General features: G+C 31.6%; 1 long non-coding RNA gene across 3 annotated transcripts in view; it reads left to right on the top strand.

Moving 5' to 3' along the window:
• Window positions 1-12,239, top strand: part of LOC146993069 (uncharacterized) — a 129,091-nt gene extending 116,852 nt beyond the window's left edge. For 2 of the 3 annotated variants that reach the window (XR_015038474.1, XR_015038472.1), the window contains 2 exons: window positions 9,513-9,629; window positions 12,023-12,239. This is a non-coding gene — a long non-coding RNA (uncharacterized LOC146993069). Of the gene's footprint in view, window positions 1-2,388; window positions 2,502-7,135; window positions 7,254-9,512; window positions 9,630-12,022 lie in introns of those variants that run through there. The other variant, XR_015038473.1, reaches the window with a different exon arrangement.
• Window positions 12,240-23,103: the final 10,864 nt, after the last annotated feature.

The raw sequence follows: 23,103 nt of genomic DNA, 5'->3' as shown, positions 1-23,103 counted from the left end.
TCTTCTAGTGTAATTTGTCATCATTTCTGTGCACTCTTGGATTGCAGAACATGATATCATGAAAGAAAAAGCACGAGGATGAAAAGAATGGAGAAATAGTGCAGAGCAAAAAGACATCTGTGGCTGGTAATTCTTGTTTTAAATTAACTTTATTTCCACTAGAAATGCTTGAATGTTATAATTTGTACACTGCATTTCTTCTGCGAGTTTTTCTTTCCCTCTGGTACATGCGATGTTATGACTAAATCCATGCAGTCGTTCGAATGTTTGTTTCTTATCCTGTATATGAACATTGATTTTTAACAAGTTCCTTGTTGAAAATCCTCTTTCACATCTTTTGGTAGATCGAAAGCAGAAATTTATCTTTTTAGAAGTTTAACAGGTGATGAATTTTCTGATCTAGGACTATTTAAATGGCTTTTTGTGATATTCTTGATCTTAATTAGGATGAAAATCAGTTACTTCCATTTCTAGATCAGTAGAATTGTTATTTAACATATTTGCAATCTTTTACCATTTTTCTTAAATTCTAGTATTATGTAATGGGTTTGAAGTGAATGAATAGTTGGCCTAATTTTAAATACACTCAAAACATCTAATTTAGAAACTTAAGTTAAGCTCGATGAGATTTTCCAAATGTTTGTTTCAGTTTTCTTATCTTTCACGCTTTAGTTCTCGAGATTTTCAAAGTGGCAAAACGTACATTACATTATGGTAAAAATGTATGTTCCTTATATTTGTGTAATATTTTCACAAAATTAATTTGATTTAAAATGAATCTATAATACCTTTAATTCAAAGACTTGAGTTTAGTTCTCTCCTCCCCCTCAAGTTTAAGATTTAGTTATTATGTATGTAAGAATGTCTCAATCATAAAACCAGGTATGTTCAATAATTTCTTTATAAGTTTCGTTTCTGGATTTTTAAAATTCTTCTATGAAACTTTTGTAACAAAAGCTAGGATGGAACCTAGGCAGCCAGACAGAATGTCCCTTCCCTGAGTGAATATTTCGATCATTTCATTGAAAGTGACCTTATAATATTTCAGAATAAATCCTCGTGACACTAATAAATGTATATAGATTTTTTTTAATGTTTATGTAATGCGTGTTTGGTTCTTACAATATATTGAGCTATTATATATCTGATCCTGAATGTGAATTAAAACAGTCTAATGTAGAATACCTGATTCAGTGCGAAAAGTAAAGTATTTGAATTATGTTTTACCGTTCATCTGTTTACAGACGTAGGCTCTGTTCTACAATTTACGGAATTTCTCTTTATTGGACATCTCACATAGCTGACAAAATTTCATTCCTATGTTTAGGTTTTATAGTACAATACGTTGAGAATATGTAAATTAGTATATGACTATGTTTCCTTCTAAAGAAAAAGAGTATCTTACTTTTCTTTAATTTTTGGTCAAAATTTTAGTACGTAGGTAATTACAATAGTGCTTCCACGAAATTGCATTTAAATTTTTTGCATCATTTCAAAATGCTGTATCATTCAATGGAATTTGATGTGTTTTGGCCTTCTGTATTAAAGCTGGGCTCGAACCCGGGCAGCCAGACAATATGTTCTTTCCGTGAGTGAAATTTTGCTATAATTTCATTAAAGTGGCGTAATATTTCAGGATAATTTCTTGTACATTGGACTAAGCATTCCTCTCTCGTGGATAAGACTACCTAAGTAAAGAACTTAAAAATAGAAACGGTTCTTACGTTAAAATTCTGAATGAAATATTTCTTTTATGGTTTATGACTTTTGTTTCCAAGATGTTCTTTGAAATTTGTTTTTAGAATGGTGTTCTTGAGCCCTTTCTAAAAGAAAAAAAATCTATAAAAGTATATATGTATAGCTCTTTTAATGTTAATATATTGCAAGTTTGATCTGTTATGTCACTAATTCTCTGTGTGAATTAAGATAGTTTAATATATATCACGTGCTTCAAAGCTAACAGTAAAGTTTATTTTGTTTATTTGTCATTTAAAATTACCTGCTTCTTGTCTTTTGGTGCCATCTTTTTACCAGCGCTGAAATTATTTACTCATCTCGAAGATCATTATCCCTTTTATTCTGTGTATCTGTAATAACTGTCTAATTTTTTTCTTTCATTGTTCATGTTGTACCCATACATTAAAAACCCTCTTCGCTTACTGTACTTCTGTCGTATTAGGAAAATCATTTGCTTTTCTATCGACTGCAGTCATGATTTTATTAACAATGTAGCACGTTGCTGGAATTGAAAACAAAGAAGGCTACCTTTGAAGTTTTATATATTAAGAAACAATATTATATATTTCTGTTTGTGTATAATTATTCTTTAATTTCAAAGTAGTTAAAATCTAATGATACCTTTCCCGTCCTTGGCCTCTTCTAGTGTAATTTGTCATCATTTCTGTGCACTCTTGGATTGCAGAACATGATATCATGAAAGAAAAAGCACGAGGATGAAAAGAATAGAGAAATAGTGCAGAGCAAAAAGACATCTGTGGCTGGTAATTCTTGTTTTAAATTAACTTTATTTCCACTAGAAATGCTTGAATGTTATAATTTGTACACTGCATTTCTTCTGCGAGTTTTTCTTTCCCTCTGGTACATGCCATGTTATGGCTAAATCAATGCAGTCGTTCGAATGTTTGTTTCTTATCCTGTATATGAACATTGATTTTTAACAAGTTCCTTGTTGAAAATCCTCTTTCACATCTTTTGGTAGATCGAAAGCAGAAATTTATCTTTTTATTAGTTTAACAGGTCATGAATTTTCTGATCTAGGACTATTCAAATGGCTTTTTGTGATATTCTTGATCTTAATTAGGATGAAAATCAGTTACTTCCATTTCTAGATCAGTAGAATTGTTATTTAACATATTTGCAATCTTTTACCATTTTTCTTAAATTCTAGTATTATGTAATGGGTTTGAAGTGAATGAAGTAGTTGGCCTAATTTTAAATACACTCAAAACATCTAATTTAGAAACTAAGTTAAGCTCGATGAGATTTTCCAAATGTTTGTTTCAGTTTTCTTATATTTCACGCTTTAGTTCTCGAGATTTTCGAAGTGGCAAAACGTACATTACATTATGGTAAAAATGTATATTCCTTATATTTGTGTAATATTTTTACAAAATTAATTTGATTTAAAATGAATTTATAATACCTTTAATTCAAAGACTTCAGTTTAGTTCTCTCCTCCCCCTCAAATTAAAGATTTAAGTATTATGTATGTAAGAATGGCTAAATCATAAAACCAGGTATGTTCAATAATTTTTTCATAAGTTTCGTTTCTGGATTTTTAAAATTCTTCTATTAAACTTTTGTAACAAAAGCTGGGATGGAACCTAGGCAGCCAGACAGAATGTCCCTTCCCTGAGTGAATATTTCGATCATTTCATTGAAAGTGACCTTATAATATTTCAGAATAAATCCTCGTGACACTAATAAATGTATATAGATTTTTTTTAATGTTTATGTAATGCGTGTCTGGTTCTTACAATATATTGAGCTATTATATATCTAATTCTGTATGTGAATTAAGACAGTTTAATGTAGAATACCTGCTTCAGTGCTAAAAGTAAAGTATTTGAATTATGTTTTACCGTTCATCTGTTTACAGACGTAGGCTCTGTTCTACAATTTACGGAATTTCTCTTTATTGGACATCTCACATAGCTGACAAAATTTCATTCCTATGTTTAGGTTTTATAGTACAATACGTTGAGCATATGTAAATTAGTATATGACTATGTTTCCTTCTAAAGAAAAAGAGTATCTTACTTTTCTTTAATTTTTGGTCAAAATTTTAGTACGTAGGTAATTACAATAGTGCTTCCACGAAATTGCATTTAAATTTTTTGCATCATTTCAAAATGCTGTATCATTCAATGGAATTTGATGTGTTTTGGCCTTCTGTATTAAAGCTGGGCTTGAACCCGGGCAGCCAGACAATATGTTCTTTCCGTGAGTGAAATTTTGCTATAATTTTATTAAAGTGGCGTAATATTTCAGGATAATTTCTTGTATATTGGACTAAGCATTCCTCTCTCGTGGATAATACTACCTAAGTAAAGAACTTAAAAATAGAAACGGTTCTTACGTTAAAATTCTGAATGAAATATTTCTTTTATGGTTTATGACTTTTGTTTCCAAGATGTTCTTTGAAATTTGTTTTTAGAATGGTGTTTTTGAGCCCTTTCTAAAAGAAAAAAATCTATAAAAGTATATATGTATAGCTCTTTTAATGTTAATATATTGCGAGTTTGATCTGTTATGTCACTAATTCTCTGTGTGAATTAAGATAGTTTAATATATATCACCTGCTTCAAAGCTAACAGTAAAGTTTATTTTGTTTATTTGTCATTTAAAATTACCTGCTTCTTGTCTTTTGGTGCCATCTTTTTACCAGCGCTGAAATTATTTACTCATCTCGAAGATCATTATCCCTTTTATTCTGTGTATCTGTAATAACTGTCTAATTTTTTTCTTTCATTGTTCATGTTGTACCCATACATTAAAAACCCTCTTCGCTTACTGTACTTCTGTCGTATTAGGAAAATCATTTGCTTTTCTATCGACTGCAGTCATGATTTTATTAACAATGTAGCACGTTGCTGGAATTGAAAACAAAGAAGGCTACCTTTGAAGTTTTATATATTAAGAAACAATATTATATATTTCTGTTTGTGTATAATTATTCTTTAATTTCAAAGTAGTTAAAATCTAATGATACCTTCCTTCCCCCCCCCTTGGCCTCTTCTAGTGTAATTTGTCATCATTTCTGTGCACTCTTGGATTGCAGAACATGATATCATGAAAGAAAAGGCATGAGGATGAAAAGAATGGAGAAATAGTGCAGAGCAAAAAGACATCTGTGGCTGGTAATTCTTGTTTTAAATTAACTTTATTTCCACTAGAAATGCTTGAAGGTTATAATTTGTACAATGCATTTCTTCTGCGAGTTTTTCTTTCCCTCTGGTACATGCGATGTTATGGCTAAATCAATGCAGTCGTTCGAATGTTTGTTTGTTATCCTGTATATGAACATTGATTTTTAACAAGTTCCTTGTTGAAAATCCTCTTTCACATCTTTTAGTAGATCGAAAGCAGAAATTTATCTTTTTAGAAGTTAACAGGTCATGAATTTTCTGATCTAGGACTATTCAAATGGCTTTTTGTGATATTCTTGATCTTAATTAGGATGAAAATCAGTTACTTCCATTTCTAGATCAGTAGAATTGTTATTTAACATATTTGCAATCTTTTACCATTTTTCTTAAATACTAGTATTATGTAATGGGTTTGAAGTGAATGAAGTAGTTGGCCTAATTTTAAATACACTCAAAACATCTAATTTAGAAACTAACTTAAGCTCGATGAGATTTTCCAAATGTTTGTTTCAGTTTTCTTATATTTCACGCTTTAGCTCTCGAGATTTTCAAAGTGGCAAAACGTACATTACATTATGGTAAAAATGTATATTCCTTATATTTGTGTAATATTTTTACAAAATTAATTTGATTTAAAATGAATTTATAATACCTTTAATTCAAAGACTTGAGTTTAGTTCTCTCCTCCCCCTCAAATTAAAGATTTAAGTATTATGTATGTAAGAATGGCTAAATCATAAAACCAGGTATGTTCAATAATTTTTTCATAAGTTTCGTTTCTGGATTTTTAAAATTCTTCTATTAAACTTTTGTAACAAAAGCTGGGATGGAACCTAGGCAGCCAGACAGAATGTCCCTTCCCTGAGTGAATATTTCTATCATTTCATTGAAAGTGACCTTATAATATTTCAGAATAAATCCTCGTGACACTAATAAATGTATATAGATTTTTTTTAATGTTTATGTAATGCGTGTTTGGTTCTTACAATATATTGAGCTATTATATATCTAATTCTGTATGTGAATTAAGACAGTTTTATGTAGAATACCTGCTTCAGTGCAAAAAGTAAAGTATTTGAATTATGTTTTACCGTTCATCTGTTTACAGACGTAGGCTCTGTTCTACAATTTACGGAATTTCTCTTTATTGGACATTTCACATAGCTGACAAAATTTCATTAATATGTTTAGGTTTTATAGTACAGTACGTTGAGCATATGTAAATTAGTATATGACTATGTTTCCTTCTAAAGAAAAAGAGTATCTTACTTTTCTTTAATTTTTGGTCAAAATTTTAGTATGTAGGTAATTACAATAGTGCTTCCACGAAATTGCATTTAAATTTTTTGCATCATTTCAAAATGCTGTATCATTCAAAGGAATTTGATGTGTTTTGGCCTTCTGTATTAAAGCTGGGCTCGAACCCGGGCAGCCAGACAATATGTTCTTTCCGTGAGTGAAATTTTGCTATAATTTCATTAAAGTGGCGTAATATTTCAGGATAATTTATTGTACATTGGACTAAGCATTCCTCTCTCGTGGATAAGACTACCTAAGTAAAGAACTTAAAAATAGAAACGGTTCTTACGTTAAAATTCTGAATGAAATATTTCTTTTATGGTTTATGACTTTTGTTTCCAAGATGTTCTTTGAAATTTGTTTTTAGAATGGTGTTTTTGAGCCCTTTCTAAAAGAAAAAAATCTATAAAAGTATATATGTATAGCTCTTTTAATGTTAATATATTGCGAGTTTGATCTGTTATGTCACTAATTCTCTGTGTGAATTAAGATAGTTTAATATATATCACCTGCTTCAAAGCTAACAGTAAATTTCATTTTGTTTATTTGTCATTTAAAATTACCTGCTTCTTGTCTTTTGGTGCCATCTTTTTTCCAGCGCTGAAATTATTTACTCTTCACGAAGATCATTATCCCTTTTATTCTGTGTATCCGTAATAACTGTCTAATTTTTTTCTTTCATTGTTCATGTTGTACCCATACATTAAAAACCCTCTTCGCTTACTGTACTTCTGTCGTATTAGGAAAATCATTTGCTTTTCTCTCAACTGCAGTCATGATTTTATTAACAATGTAGCACGTTGCTGGAATTGGAAACAAAGAAGGCTACCTTTGAAGTTTTATATATTAAGAAACAATATTATATATTTCTGTTTGTGTATAATTATTCTTTAATTTCAAAGTAGTTAAAATCTAATGATACCTTTCCCGTCCTTGGCCTCTTCTAGTGTAATTTGTCATCATTTCTGTGCACTCTTGGATTGCAGAACATGATATCATGAAAGAAAAAGCACGAGGATGAAAAGAATAGAGAAATAGTGCAGAGCAAAAAGACATCTGTGGCTGGTAATTCTTGTTTTAAATTAACTTTATTTCCACTAGAAATGCTTGAATGTTATAATTTGTACAATGCATTTCTTCTGCGAGTTTTTCTTTCCCTCTGGTACATGCGATGTTATGGCTAAATCCATGCAGTCGTTCGAATGTTTGTTTGTTATCCTGTATATGAACATTTATTTTTAACAAGTCTCTTGTTGAATATTCTCTTTTACATCTTTTGGTAGATCGAAAGCAGAAATTTATCTTTTTAGAAGTTTAACAGGTCATGATTTTTCTGATCTAGGACAATTCAAATGGCTTTTTGTGATATTCTTGATCTTAATTAGGATGAAAATCAGTCACTTCCATTTCTAGATCAGTAGAATTCTTATTTAACATATTATCAATCTTTTACCATTTTTCTTAAATACTAGTATTATGTAATGGGTTTGAAGTGAATGAAGTAGTTGGCCTAATTTTAAATACACTCAAAACATCTAATTTAGAAACTAACTTAAGCTCGATGAGATTTTCCAAATGTCTGTTTCAGTTTTCTTATATTTCACGCTTTAGTTCTCGAGATTTTCAAAGTGGCAAAACGTACATTACATTATGGTAAAAATGCATATTCCTTATATTTGTGTAATATTTTCACAAAATTAATTTGATTTAAAATGAATTTATAATACCTTTAATTCAAAGACTTGAGTTTAGTTCTCTCCTCCCCCTCAAATTAAAGATTTAGTTATTATGTGTGTAAGAATGGCTAAATCATAAAACCGGGTATGTTCAATAATTTTTTCATAAGTTTCGTTTCTGGCTTCTATTAAACTTTTGTAACAAAAGCTGGGATGGAACCTAGGCAGCCAGACAAAATGTCCCTTCCCTGAGTGAATATTTCTATCATTTCATTGAAAGTGACCTTATAATATTTCAGAATAAATCCTCATGACACTAATAAATATATATAGATTTTTTTTAATGTTTATGTGATGCGTGTTTGGTTCTTACAATATTTTGAGCTATTATATATCTAATCCTGTATGTGAATTAAAACAGTCTAATGTAGAATACCTGCTTCAGTGCTAAAAGTAAAGTGTTTGAATTATGTTTTACCGTTCATCTGTTTACAGACGTAGGCTCTATTCTACAATTTATGGAATTTCTCTTTATTGGACATCTCACATAGCTGACAAAATTTCATTCCTGTGTTTAGGTTTTATAGTACAATACGTTGAGCATATGTAAATTAGTATATGACTATGTTTCCTTCTAAAGAAAAAGAGTATCTTACTTTTCTTTAATTTTTGGTCAAAATTTTAGTACGTAGGTAATTACAATAGTGCTTCCACGAAATTGCATTTAAATTTTTTGCATCATTTCAAAATGCTGTATCATTCACTGGCATTTGATGTGTGTTGACTTGCTGTATTAAAGCTGGGCTCGAACCCGGGCAGCCAGACAATATGTTGTTTCCCTGAGTGAAATATTGCTATAATTTCATTAAAGTGCGTAATATTTCAGGATAATTTCTTGTACCTTGGACTAAGCATTCCTCTCTCCTGGATAAGACTACCTAAGTAAAGAACTTAAAAATAGAAACGGTTCTTACGTTAAAATTCTGAATGAAATATTTCTTTTATGGTTTATGACTTTTTTTTCCAAGATGTTCTTTGAAATTTGTTTTTAGAATGGTGTTTTTGAGCCCTTTCTAAAAAAAAAAATCTATAAAAGTATACATGTATAGCTCTTTTAATGTTAATATATTGCGAATTTGATTCTTACTCTTTTTTGATCTGTTATGTCACTAATTCTGTGTGTGAATTAAGATTGTTTAATATATAACACCTGCTTCAAAGCTAACAGTAAAGTTTATTTTGTTTGTTTGTCATTTAAAATTAACTGCTTATTGTCTTTTGGTACCAACCTTTTACCAGCGCTGAAATTATTTACTCTTCTCGAAGATCATTATCCTTTTTATTCTGTGTATCCGTAATAACTGTCTAATTTTTTTTCTTTCATTGTTCATGTTGTACTCATACATTAAAACCCCCCTTCGCTTCTTGTACTTCTGTCGTATTAGGAAAATCATTGCTTTTCTATCGACTGCAGTCGTGATTTTAGTAACAATGTAGCACATTGCTGGAATTTAAAACAAAGAAGGCCACTTTTGAAGTTTTATATATTAAGAAACAATATTAGATATTTCTGTTTGTGTATAATTATTCTTTAATTTCAAAGTAGTTAAAATCTAATGATTCCTTCCGCCCCCCCGGCCTCTTCTAGTGTAATTTGTCATCATTTTTGTGCACTCTTGGATTGCAGAACATGATATCATGAAAGAAAAAGAACGAGAATGAAAAGAATGGAGAAAGAGTGCAGAGTGAAAAGCATCTGTGGCTGGTAATTCTTGTTTTATATTAACTTTATTTCCACTAGAAATGCTTGAATGTTATAATTTGTACACTGCATTTCTTCTGCGAGTTTTTCTTTCCCTCTGGTACATGTGATGTTATGGCTAAATCCATGCAGTTGTTCGAATGTATGTTTGTTATCCTGTATCTGAACATTGATTTTTAACAAGTTCGTTGTTGAAAATCCTCTTTCACATCTTTTGGTAGATCAAAAGCAGAAATTTGTCTTTTTACAAATTTAACAGGTCATGAATTTTCTGATCTAGGACTATTCAAATGGCTTTTTGTGATATTCTTGATCTTAATTAGGATGAAAATCAGTTACTTCCATTTCTAGATCAGTAGAATTGTTATTTAACATATTTGCAATCTTTTACCATTTTTCTTAAATACTAGTATTATGTAATGGGTTTGAAGTGAATGAAGTAGTTGGCCTAATTTTAAATATACTCAAAACATCTAATTTAGAAACTAGCTTAAGCTCGATGAGATTTTCCAAATTTTTGTTTCAGTTTTCTTATATTTCACGCTTTAGTTCTCGAGATTTTCAAAGTGGCAAAACGTACATTACATTATGGTAAAAATGTATATTCCTTATATTTGTGTAATATTTTCACAAAATTAATTTGATTTAAAATGAATATGTAATACCTTTAATTCAAAGACTTGAGTTTAGTTCTCTCCTCCCCCTCAAATTAAAGATTTAGTTATTATGTATATAAGAATGGCTAAATCATAAAACCAGGTATGTTCAATAATATCTTTATAAGTTTCGTTTCTGGATTTTTAAATTTCTTCTATGAAACTTTTGTAACAAAAGCTGGGATGTAACCTAGGCAGCCAGACAGAATGTCCCTTCTCTGAGTGAATATATCTATCATTTTATTGAAAGTGACCTTATAATATTTCATAATAAACCCTCGTTACACTAATAAATGTATATAGATTTTTTTTAATGTTTATGTGATGCGTGTTTGGTTCTTACAATATTTTGAGCTATTATATTACTAATCCTGTATGTGAATTAAGACAGTTTAATGTAGAATACCTTCTTCAGTGCTAAAAGTAAAGTATTTGAATTATGTTTTACCGTTCATCTGGTTTCAGGCGTAGGTTCTATTCTACAATTTACGGAATTCCTCTTTATTGGACATCTCACATAGCTGACAAAATTTTATTCCTATGTTTAGGTTTTATAGTACAATATGTTGAGCATCCGTACATTAGTATATGACTTTGATTCCTTCTAAAGAAAAAGAGTATCTTAGTTTTCTTTAATTTTTGCTCAAAATTTTAGTATGTAGGTAATTACAATAGTGCTTCCACGAAATTGCATTTAAATGTTTTGCTTCATTTCAAAATGCTGTATCATTCAATGGCATTTGATGTCTTTTGGCTTGCTGTGTTAAAGCTAGGCTCGAACCCGGCAGCTAGACAATATGTTCTTTCCGTGAGTGAAATATTGCTATAATTTCATTAAAGTGACGTAATATTTCAGGATAATTTATTGTACATTGGACTAAGCGTTCCTCTCTCATGGATAAGGGTACCTAAGTAAAGAACTTAAAAATAGAAACGGTTCTTACATTAAAATTCTGAATGAAATATTTCTTTTATGGTTTATGACTTTTGTTTCCAACATGTTCTTCGAAATCTGTTTTTAGAATGGTCTTTTTGAGCCCTTTCTAAAAAAATATAAAAGTATATATGTATAGTGTACCGTACAGTAAAGATTAGCCACATTTTCATTTACTACTGTTACAACATAAAATATACTTCTTAGATAGATTTCTGCATTTAAATTCAAAAGTTTAAAATTGCATATTGCTTATCATGATCAGATTTTAGCTAACAATTACTTATGTGTTGTCAGATAAATGCTACCAGATGCAGTTAATTGTTTTTTACTTGCCAATCTCATGAGACAAGTTTTTTTTTTGCTTCTGCAAGACAACTTTACTTTGTGTTGCAAAATAAATTCATTCTCACTCTTTTTGGACTTGCCTACACATTAAATTTAAAATTGTTTTATGATTAGGTAAGATGTGATTATCATAATTTTGTTTCTCTCTTTATTTTGGCAACTTTATATATTGATTCGGCATCCAGGTTACCTACCAGTGGCTGATTGATAAAACTGCTCATATGTTCAGCTGGTGGTTTGAGTTTATTTTCTGACATAAAAATTTTGAAAGCCATCCCCCATGTTTATTTTACTATAATTGAATAATCAAATAATTGCTACTCTGTTTATAGGTACTAAATGTTAAAATATTTTAAATGCTTCCTTTAATTTGCATTCTAATAGTCATTTGTTTAAATTTAATTATGGATTATATTCACATATAGTAATTGTGAGTGTTTTTTTTTTTTTTATTTTAGGTGTTGTGAAAGGCAATGGCAGAGATCCAGTTTATCAAGATGTCTTATATACATAAGAATACACGGATATAAGATTGTTTTTCAGGAATTCAAATAAAATGTGATAACTTGAATTAATAAAAACTATTTTGAATTTTTAAAAGTGTTTTTCGTCTGTTAATCATAATATAGTGCCATAAATTTCTGAATGTGTTTATTTTTCATCCAAATAAATAGGTTTACAAAAATTTGTCATATTAATAGATATTGCAGGATTTAGCATTATTATGAATATTTATTATAGCAAATTTAGCTGAACTACTTTTTTTAGTCTCTCTGCAGATGAAGTCACAAAGGTAAGTATGCAAAGGTAAGATATTTTTCTGTATTCCCCATTAAGTATTTTTATCTGGTAAATTACCATTACTTATATACTAAAGGTGAAAGAATAAGCTTTCCTTGAAAATACAAAAATTTGTAGACATTTCAAAAAATTGCTATACGTAAAAAAGTTCTTAAATTGCAAAACTGAAAATGTTATATATGAAATAGTTCAGAAATATAAATATTTTCACTATTTTTTAACTATAATTCACTGCATTTGTTATATATAATCACAGTTTAAGGTAGCAGTGCTTTTCTCACTGTGATTTCTCATGTATTTTGATTCATAAATCCACGTATTTTAGTTTCTCTTTTGAGACCGAATAAAAAATGAACTAAATATTCTCGTTGACATTGAGAGTTGAATAAAAGCTCACCTCAAAGTAAAATGAATTATTAAATGTATGGAAAATTTTACATAGCATATATTGAGCAGAAAGACTAAACTGAATATACTTAGAAGTATTAATAACTGGTAGAGTTGATTGCAGAATAAAGTGCCTTAATTGCATGGTAAACAGTAGATCTTTTGGAGTTTTTCTATGTTGCGTAAAATGCAGATTTAAATTTTTGATATTGATTGTCATATAAATGGCAATTACTGTTTTATTTTGCTCAGAAATGAATGGTTAGTAATAAAATTATGGATGAGATAACCTTTAACATGTGCTAGAATTTACAAAGTTTAATTTGGTGCTGATTTCAACTAGTATATTTCATTTTACTGAATTTTACATAAAATAATACCAATGAACCATTGCAAATTATTTTCAGAACTTTTTTTTTTAATCCAAAAGGGTGATTAGTCTCGAAATGTGACTTCATATTGTCAATCGTGAACTTGTTTCGCTTTTCATTCAAGTCTTGCCATTTGGCAAAATTTAACATGTTTACCTTTAAAATCTTAATCTCTTATAGATTAACAAGCCAAGCTATTTAAAAGCAATACACACAGTTCTTAACAATGTATTTTTTTACTTTATAATCTGATTGATTTAAAATGCATTTAATTCATGATATATCTAATTGAAAACATTTAATATTTTTATATAATTACATGATATAGTTCATCATCACTTTTTCAAATATATAGAAGATATTTAACTTTCTGGTGTCAGTATCTTATAAAATGTTTTGCTAAAGGGGAGTATATAAGGTATTTCTCCCACTTTCCTAGCATCCTTCATGGTGTAGTGGTTCTGCACGCGGGGCCGGTATTTCAGAGGTCCGTTGTTCGATTCCCGGCGAAGGCGTTTGCTATTTTTATTCTTTTCTGCCCCTAAAAAAATCCTAATGACTCGAAACGAAAGCAAAAATTGACTGCTCTGATATATGATAATTGCTCATTTTAATGTACTGATAATCTATGCACTCATAAACTTTGAGCCCTTTTGAGTGACTGCTAAAACCTGAGGGCTTTCAGATTTTTTTTTTTTTTTTTAATTCTATGATCAGAAAGATAGAATTTTAGAAGAGCTTCTTGAGTTACTTTTTGAATGATATAAAGAATTGTTAACATAATGTCAAATTTTTACAACTAAATATTAAATATATAAAAAAGCCTGCAGCATTCTCATGTTACGAAAACATATTTATTTATTCTGAGGCTAGGAATTGATTTAGTTTTAAAAATACAATTTATTCCTTTTAACAATTTCCCAAGTGTCATCAAAACACTATAAATTCCTTACATGTTTTAAAGAAAGATGATTCATTTATGTAAAGATTATTAAATTGCTAATTTTATTACTGAATTTTTAATACAAATTAATTGAAATTAGAAACTGATTTTGTAAAATAATTTAATTATGAATAATTCAATTTGGGGGCTATTAGATGTTTAAAAATGATTGAAAGATTTTTAATATCTTAAAAATAAAAACAAAATTTTCAGTTTTAATTTTTTGTATTAATAATTCATTTTAATTTCCTTGCTCATTTTTAATATATTCACAAATTCAGATTTAAAAACAAAATAAGTTCTATAAATATTTTCAACATTTCTGATTTTTCCATAGTAACCATAGGAGAAGGATTTGAGACTATCTGTGTAAAATAAATAGGTTTTAAATCATCACACCATTACATACTTTCACTGGAAGTTTCCTCTGTATATATACTGGGATGTGACACTAAGCAGTTGAGAGTATGTATTTAAGAGGTTAAAGGGATATTGTAACTAGTATTTCAAATCCTGATAACATCCCATACGCTGTCGGTGGAACCTAGATAGGATGTTCTAAGGATATACTGGGATGTGACACTAAGCAGTTGAGAGTATGTATTTAAGAGGTTAAAGGGATATTGTAACTAGTATTTCAAATCCTGATAACATCCCATACGCTGTCGGTGGAACCTAGATAGGATGTCCTAAGGATATACTAGGATGTGACATTAAGCACTCAGGAGGATGAGTTTAGGAGGAAATTGGGATATTACGGGATGTCCTGAGGATGTAGTAAGTAGGACTTTAAATCCTAATAACATCCACTAGGCTGTCGATGGGACATAGATAGGATGTTTTTAGGATATAATGGGAGGTGTTTAGGATGTTTGTGGGATGTCCTGAGGATATCCTGGGATGTGACATTAAGCACTCGGGAGGAGGTTTGCGGGATATTCCGGGATGTCCTGAGGATGTGCGCATATCCCGCGAGCAACATCCTCGGGATATCCCAGGGATGTTTTTGTGCTATGTGGGAACAGTCTTTAATGAACAACCAGAAGTGGTACTTTACTTGATGCACAAAACAGTTTTTAATGAATAACTGTATTAAAATATAATACAAAACCTTTCAAATTCTGGTATTTAAGATTTTATATCAATGAGAACAACGTACTGGATTTTGGCTAAAATTCAAAAAAAGGAAGTCATGCTTTAAGTGAAGCTTTGAACAGATTTTCGTAAAAAAATAAATTATAAGACAATCTATGACTTCTCAGAGGTGGTATTTAAAACATGTATGTGATCGAGAACTAAACATTGTATTTATAAGCCTAAAATAGGTTCTTAGAATTATGTTAAATGCAACGAGAATAAGCTGATCATGAAGACGAGCTCTTCTAAAACATTTGTATTAGTCTCAATACTCAGTGGGCCCAGCGGTGAAGTCGATAAACACTGGTACTTTTGTCTACCGCGAAGGCATCCCTCCTCTTAGGTAGCTATATGTTACACATAGAGAAAAACACGAAAACGCCCATGCAGCCAGCCCGTTTGCGGGAGTCGAGCCTCGAACCGAATTACCAGTGTTCATCGACTTTACGCTCGGCCGCTGGTGGGCACATACTCGATATTGAAGAAAATTTTCCGATATCAATTTTTGGGGGAGTTCTGCGCATGCTCGGCGCCATGATGTTTGTGTGTTTTATGAGCTTTTAATTTTTATGAAATATTTCGGTAGAAAAGACCGTGTGAGTGAATTTTGGTGTTCAAATGTGTTCTTGTATGTATTTCAATGCTGATTTATAAAAGAATTAGACATTATAAAAAGTGTAATGTGAATTTTGAGTTCTCTTGTTTGCTGGAGCCACTAAGCCTAAGCTGACAGGTATGTTTACATTTGACATTGACAGTTTATAATTCGTGAAATTAAACCGAGGTGTTGAAAACGCATGATTTAGTGCTTTTGTGATTTTAATTTGAATATTAAGAGCATTTACTGGCTCTGTTTAAGAAATTTTACGTGTTTGATTTTCGCCAAGTTCATTAACTTTTTATCCGTGCATGAAGGGATTATTTGACAGTTATGGGAAATTCTTATTGTTTTAATGCGATGTTTCTTATTTTCACGCTTTTTCATATAATTCAAAGGTGATACATACGCAATTAGAGAACAGTATATATGCAATGCACAATGCACATATAGTACATATGCAATTAGGAAAGATACGCGTGATTGACTCTTGATACGTTCAAAAATGAATATGTTCCAATATGAATCGAAGTAATATACGTATTTATTATACGCGCAATTTCGCGTATAATATATTACTCCAATTCATATTGGAATTTCACAAGTAATATTTTAAATCTTTTTGCAACTCTTGTTATTATATGGCTTTTGTTAGATTGTCGGACCGAGTTTAATGCTATTGAAAATACCATTCTTTAGTACATTTCTCCCATGTTAAATTTTATCACTCCAAACTATTAAAGATTTCTGAAAACATTACTCTAGAATTTCACATCCTAGTAAAGAGAAAATTTGTTTGCTTGATGGTTTAAACTTAACGATTGAATACTTCTGTTCTTAGTGAAACTTAAAGAAATACTTTAAAATTAATAATCTCTCTATCTTATATTCATTTTGTATCTCATATATTATATTAATTACTTTCCAGAATTAATTTTAAAAAATGTAGTCTAGATTTGATTTGCTTTTGTGCGTTATTAAATTTGCGATGTATAGTTTAAGTCTTATAGTAGAGGAAGGTAATTGTCTAAAATTACTTTTCCATTTTACTGCATAGTTCCACATTTATTTAATGCTCATAAATCAAATAGTTCTGGAATTGTGATACCCTAACATAAATCGCATGCTCCAACATAAATCAGATAGTTCGTGAACTGCAAAAATACTGCTTCACTGCTTCAGTTTACAGGGGAGTACAAAACCTCATTAGGGGTAGATCTGAGAAACAAGTTCATTGAGAGTCTCCAAGCTCTCAGCTATTCTACAGGTGTCGGCCTTCGGCTGAGAAAAACATACTGTGAGGGGCTTCGAATTTCTTCCCCTTTTTGCAAGATTCATCCAGGTTGACCAGAAGACGAACAGTAAGATCAGTAATAGTTACTGTTTAGATTTACGAAAAAACGTCGGAAAACAAGGGTTTCTCCTCGTCTTAATTATTACGAGTCGTTTTCCATAGAAAGTCCTCCACGAAGCCCTACCACCTTTAAGATTAATAAAACTCGCATACTCCAACATAAATTAAACAGTTCATTAATTGCGAAAATACTATTTCTGTTTACGAGAAACAGAAACTCTTTAGGGTAGATCAGGTTTGGTTTACGTGAATATTGCAAAGTCTCGAGGGCTATCTGCCTAAGAAAAGGGATGCCTTGGTGGAGGACATTCTAAGGGAAACTGTCTCCTATACACGTTACACATTGGAAAACTACGAAAATGTTCATGCACACAGCCAGTTCGCGGGCCTGATTTTAAGTCATTTTAGCCCAAAAAGGACTTAACTCCGATAATTTCGGAACGCGTATACATGTATAAATTAACAAAACGCCCCTTTTAGCGTATGTCACACATACAAGCTATATCATTATTTTAGAGTAGTCGAAATTCCATTGTGATTGAGAGAATTACAACCGTGCCTTCTACAGGATTCGAACCCGGGCCAATCGCTACGATAGTCGGGGTCACTAACCACTATGCCGGCTGGGCGACCACTTCTGAGAAATGCATTTTAAGATTAAAAAAAGAACACCTACACACTGTTTATGTGCTTGCTTACACAGGAACAGTTCTTTAAATTTGCAAAGTATATTGGATATGACTAATGCATTGTTTTGTGAATAGCTCAACAACGATATACCCAATGAAGGGATTTCAGAAGCTATTTGGAAGAACATACTTTTATGCCATAATCACATAAAAAACAAACCAAACTTTCATGCCAATCCTAGTTATGGGTAAATTACTTAGAGTTCCTGATAAAGGATTTGATGAGATAGCTGAAAGTTTATTAAAGATAATTTTTATTTCTTCTTCGTTAAATTCATGCGCATAATCCATTTCATCCCATTTTATTGCTTTTGTAGTATAGTATATTAAGCATGGTAAATATGTATATTTCCCAAGAAGGCATTCCTCCCTTTAGGCGTGTGGTGTGTATTTGAATATGGCAAAGCACTCGAGGTTTATCGCCCTGAGGGAATGCCTTCGTGGAGGACTTTCTAGAGGAACCTGCCTCGTATACATGTTACATCAACGAAAATGCCAATACAGTCAGCCCTTTCTCTTGGTTCCAACCTCGGACCGAACTACCAATGTTCAGCAGCTCCGCCACTGCTGGACCCCTCCCTTTAGGCAGATAACCCTCAAGTGCTTTGCCATAATCAAATAAACCCAACCTTAGATATATGAAATACTTGATTAAATGTTCGATTTTGATGTTATGAAAGTCTACAACTCTTTCTCTTTGTTTCGCGTTATCGGATCGTCTACCTGCAGTAACCACGTGGTCTAGCAAATTGTCAGTTTTGAAAAGTTTCGCCATTTCGTGTCAGAAAATATTTGTAATTGACTTGATAAATTTTAGCGGTTTAATTAGTTATACAAAATTTAAAATATTCGCATTGATAATATACGCATTTTTTAATAATAATATTTTGAATCGTATTATTATTTTAAGAAAAATATAGCTTATATGTTTTTGCTGACATTATTGTTTGTATTTTTCATATTCCTTATGTAATCAAATAATGGAAATTTCAAACCCTGTGCCTATATTAGATATATGTTAGTTTGGTTTTTAATGTATCCATTCTGATTTTCGCATAAACATTTTGATGTACATAAAGCTTTTCATATTTCTTATTCATTGAACTTAAGAACATGTTAACGAGGTAGAAACTGAAATTAATTAATCATAACTGAAGCACTGGGAGACTCTGTATTGAATTTAATTATGAATAAAATGGGTAAAGTAAATCAAAAGGGCTTCTTATTTAACTTCCTCTTCCTGTTTGAAATTGTTCTGACTTTTTATGAAATTTTAAAAGTAAAATTACCTTTAGGAAGAACTAAAAAAGACAGGATGGGGAAGATTTAGCTGGAAAATAATGGCAACATTTCAGCAAACTGGATTGAAAGAATTTTAAGGATTTCGGAAAGCACTTTTGTTATGAAATAATTCATTGCTTTTTTTGTTGACTAATGCTCACTTGTCTGATCTATAATCAGCCGAAGTCCACCAAATTCCTCTTGGCAAGGAGCGCAAGATACTCCTGTGTTCGGTAACAGCCTTGAGCACGTTACAGGTGACAGTACGATTTAGCTCAATTCCGCCCCCCTAATTTTGATGGAGATCACTCCTGGGAAGAACAGGTCCAGGCTCTTTCACACCTCTTCCCCTACCATCAACCTCACGGAGGACGTTCGGCTCGCCGCATATTTGAGTGACAACAGATTCCGCACAGATACTACACATTTTCAAACATCCATGTCTTCTCCAGGCGAACGCGTCCTCTGGATATGCCTGTACTATCTCTTTAACCTTGATTCGATGGTCGTCAGCACCATTTTGTAGATGTTATCGATGTTTACTTCAGTGGTTGCAGTTTTTGGCCGTCCTGAATGTTCATCGCCATCCAAGCTGGTACGCCTACGTTTAAATTTAGATGCCCAAAATTTTACAGTAGTAAATGATGGGGCAGAGTCCTATTGTGTCCAGATCCTGTTTAATCTGAGTAGGCGCATTACCTTTAAAAACAGGTATCTAATGACAGCATGATACTGGAGTTTTCCATTTTTGCAAAAACGGTCACATCAGCTCATAAAAGTAATTGCCAAACAAAAAATTCGCATTCAAAATAGCCGACATTTTCATTGGTAGTTATCACGTGATGCCCAAACAAGTTCCCCCCATTTGAGTTGCCACCTACGTATTGAGGTCGGAAACGTTTCAGACAACCCTCGTACAGTTAAAGCATTCTCGATGATAGGACGATTGAATTATACATTGTAACTTCATTTTAGTTTCCATTTATTAAAAAAATCCTTTAACACTGTTAGCTAAGAACTGATCGTCGTTTTCAGTGCGAATTCTTTTAATTTTTGTTTCCTATTTACCTTTCGTTTCGAATGATCAGTTCTGTTTTAAGAATTCTGCATTTTCACTCTTTTTCTCAACTGCAGTCGCAAACATGAAACTACCGCAATCGTCTAAAATTGTTAGAGAATAGTGTAATTTACTTAACTGTTAACCTTTAATGAAAGTAAACGGAGTGGCATAATAAAATGTTTTCGATTATGTTTGAATGGTATTTGGAATTAAAAGGAATTATTTGATTTATTATATTCAATATCATTTTAATTTATCCAATAAAGTGTTGGAATATGTTGGAACTAAAAATGTTTGAATATCACTCGGAATCAAAAAGAATTATTTGATTTATTATTTTCAATATCAATTTAATTTATCCAATAAAATGTTGGAACCAAACCATAATGGAATATTTTCCATTATAGTTTGAATATTAGTCGGAATCAAAAAGAATTATTTGATTTTTTTAATTTTTAATGTCATTTTAATTTATCGAATAAAATGTTGGAATATGTTGGAACCAAAACATAATGGAATATTTTCCATTATGTTTGAATACTAGTCGGAATCAAAAAGAATTATTTCATTCATTATTTTTAATATCATTTTGATTTGTTCAACAAGTGACCAGTTTAATATGTTTGTAGAGTTCCTCACTTTGTAAATTCTAAGCTACTGTTGGAAGTGAAGAATCTTAAGAACTGATAAGCGAATAATCGCTTGAGTTCGTGTGACAGGAAACAACAAGATAGAAGGGTAAACTAACCCTTTATTATTCCAACTAAGGTTTTCCGTCTTGGAGTGTACAATAAAGCCGACCCTTTGGTTTTGAACTTAAGAGGCTAAGAATAATACTAAATAATCTAAACTAAAGAGGTATAGCCGAAGGTAACAAAATTTCTAACAGAGTTGGCCCCTTAACGTTAATAGACTGCGAAGCTACCAAGGGCCTAAAGTACGGCCGAGCGTGATAATAGCTTACGAGAGAGTGGCCTAAAAAACGCGGACGCGTGCAGACAGAATACCTGATATCTCTGTCACTAAGACCGAAGAACTTCGCGGTTAAATACCGTTCTTCCTCATTATGTATTCAGACGTGATTCTAAAACTATGTTCTGGCCGGAAGTAGTGAGTTGAAGTTAAGAATCGACAGGAAAGGAACTTTAATTCAAAATTTAACTGTTAATAAAATTAACATAATCCTTACGTGTTTATTAAATTATTCAACAGCGATACAGGTGATACGAATTCATTCCATTCGGATTTAAACACCCTTTCTTTAAACCATACAATTTCCATGGCTTGCCTTATTACATTTTATGTGACCGTAAAATGACACATCGTCCAAACTTTTCATTTAGCCAGTCACTCAATTTAATTTAGTAGGCAGATAGCCCTCGAGGCTTTGCCATAATCACACACACACACACACACACACACACACACACACACACACACACACACACACACACACATAGCTCAATTTATTTTAGTTCTTCAGCTGTAACTTCTGCTTCCCTAATTTCAAACTTAGGTGATTTCTGGTAGACTGGAATAAAGGGATCAAGAAGTTGACGTAATCTCTGCGGATATATTGAACTAGGAAGTATCGAAAAGAACACCTCTTCCATCGAACTGCAACTGTGCAGTTACTTGTTTGCTTTGCGTAAGAAGAAAAGGTCTATATTCCCGTGAGCCCCACAAACCTGATGTTTCGAAGCAGATAACAAGAACAAGGAGGCGAAAAAGTCTTAGAAGAATCCGAACCCTCCCGTAGATCAACTCCAGTTTGTCTGAATGAATTTCTTCTATCAAAAGGTGTAAGGCAAAAATTGTCTGCAAAAATAAAGACACCAGACAATATCACTAACCCAGAAAATGAGCACAATAGCAAAGCGAGTTATATCCATTTGAAGAATTGGTTTACCTTTCTATTCACGCAATGGCAACACGTTTTGCATATGTTATTTTAAGACGCATTTTTAACCAGTTATAAGAAATTCTATACATTCAAAGCTAAGGAATTAAATAAGAAATCTGATCTTTACTGAAAAATAAAACAATGACTAGACTACATAAATAATTAACTAAAATGTCGCTTGAAAATTTCAGATTTCAGTTTAACATCTCGAAAGAATTTACCGTTGAAGTTTCGAAAAGGTAAAACAATTATTTAAAAATATAGAAAATATAAAAATTATTAACTCTGATCTCAATACGTAATTCAACGCATAAGATTGGAAATCAGAAGAGAAACACGTCAAAGTGAAACTTAAAAATAGTAAAGAAACAACCTTGTATTTGGCATAGATTTAGAATAGAAACTCAATCGATTTCAAGGGCAAACCTTCCTGACGTTTTTAAAATTCAATTAACATAATTTTTCAATTTTAGCTACTAATTTTGCCGGCAGACGGTGCTACTTTCCTGCCCGCTTTACTGTAGTAGGGTATAAAAAGGAGCTTTTACAGCCGCTGCATTCCAGTCTTGCAGATTCCTTTGCTACTGATGAAGAGGGACCGGTTTGCCGTCGAAATCGATTGAGTGTTTTTGCCTAAAGCTACTCCAGATACAAGGTTGCTCCTTTACTAATTTTAAGATTTACGATTAGTTTATTAATTTAAAAATAAATTAATATCCAGGAATACAATATAATCTCAGCTATGAAGATACATTATAAGGTATTTCTCCCGCCTTTGTGGTGTAGTGGTTCTGCACGCTGGGCCGGAATTCCAGAGGTTCGTGGTTCGATTCCTAGCAAAGGCGATTGCTCATTTTTCAATCTCTACGGCTTTTCCAAAAAACCTAATGTCTCTACAGTGGCGTGTTGGGTCAGGATTCTCCACACCTAGGATTTGGAGATTGGGTCCCCTAAAAACCCCAGTCGCTCATTAAAAAGGGGAGTATATAAGGTACTTCTCTCGCCTTCCTAGCGT

The sequence above is a fragment of the Stegodyphus dumicola genome, chromosome X1 (genome assembly GCF_044657685.1).
Source record: "Stegodyphus dumicola isolate Sdum_Otavi_A_Nest chromosome X1, ASM4465768v1".
Lineage (NCBI taxonomy): Eukaryota > Metazoa > Arthropoda > Arachnida > Araneae > Eresidae > Stegodyphus > Stegodyphus dumicola.
The sequence above is the reverse complement of the archived record's forward strand: the minus strand, read 5'-3'. Positions and strand labels throughout refer to the sequence as shown.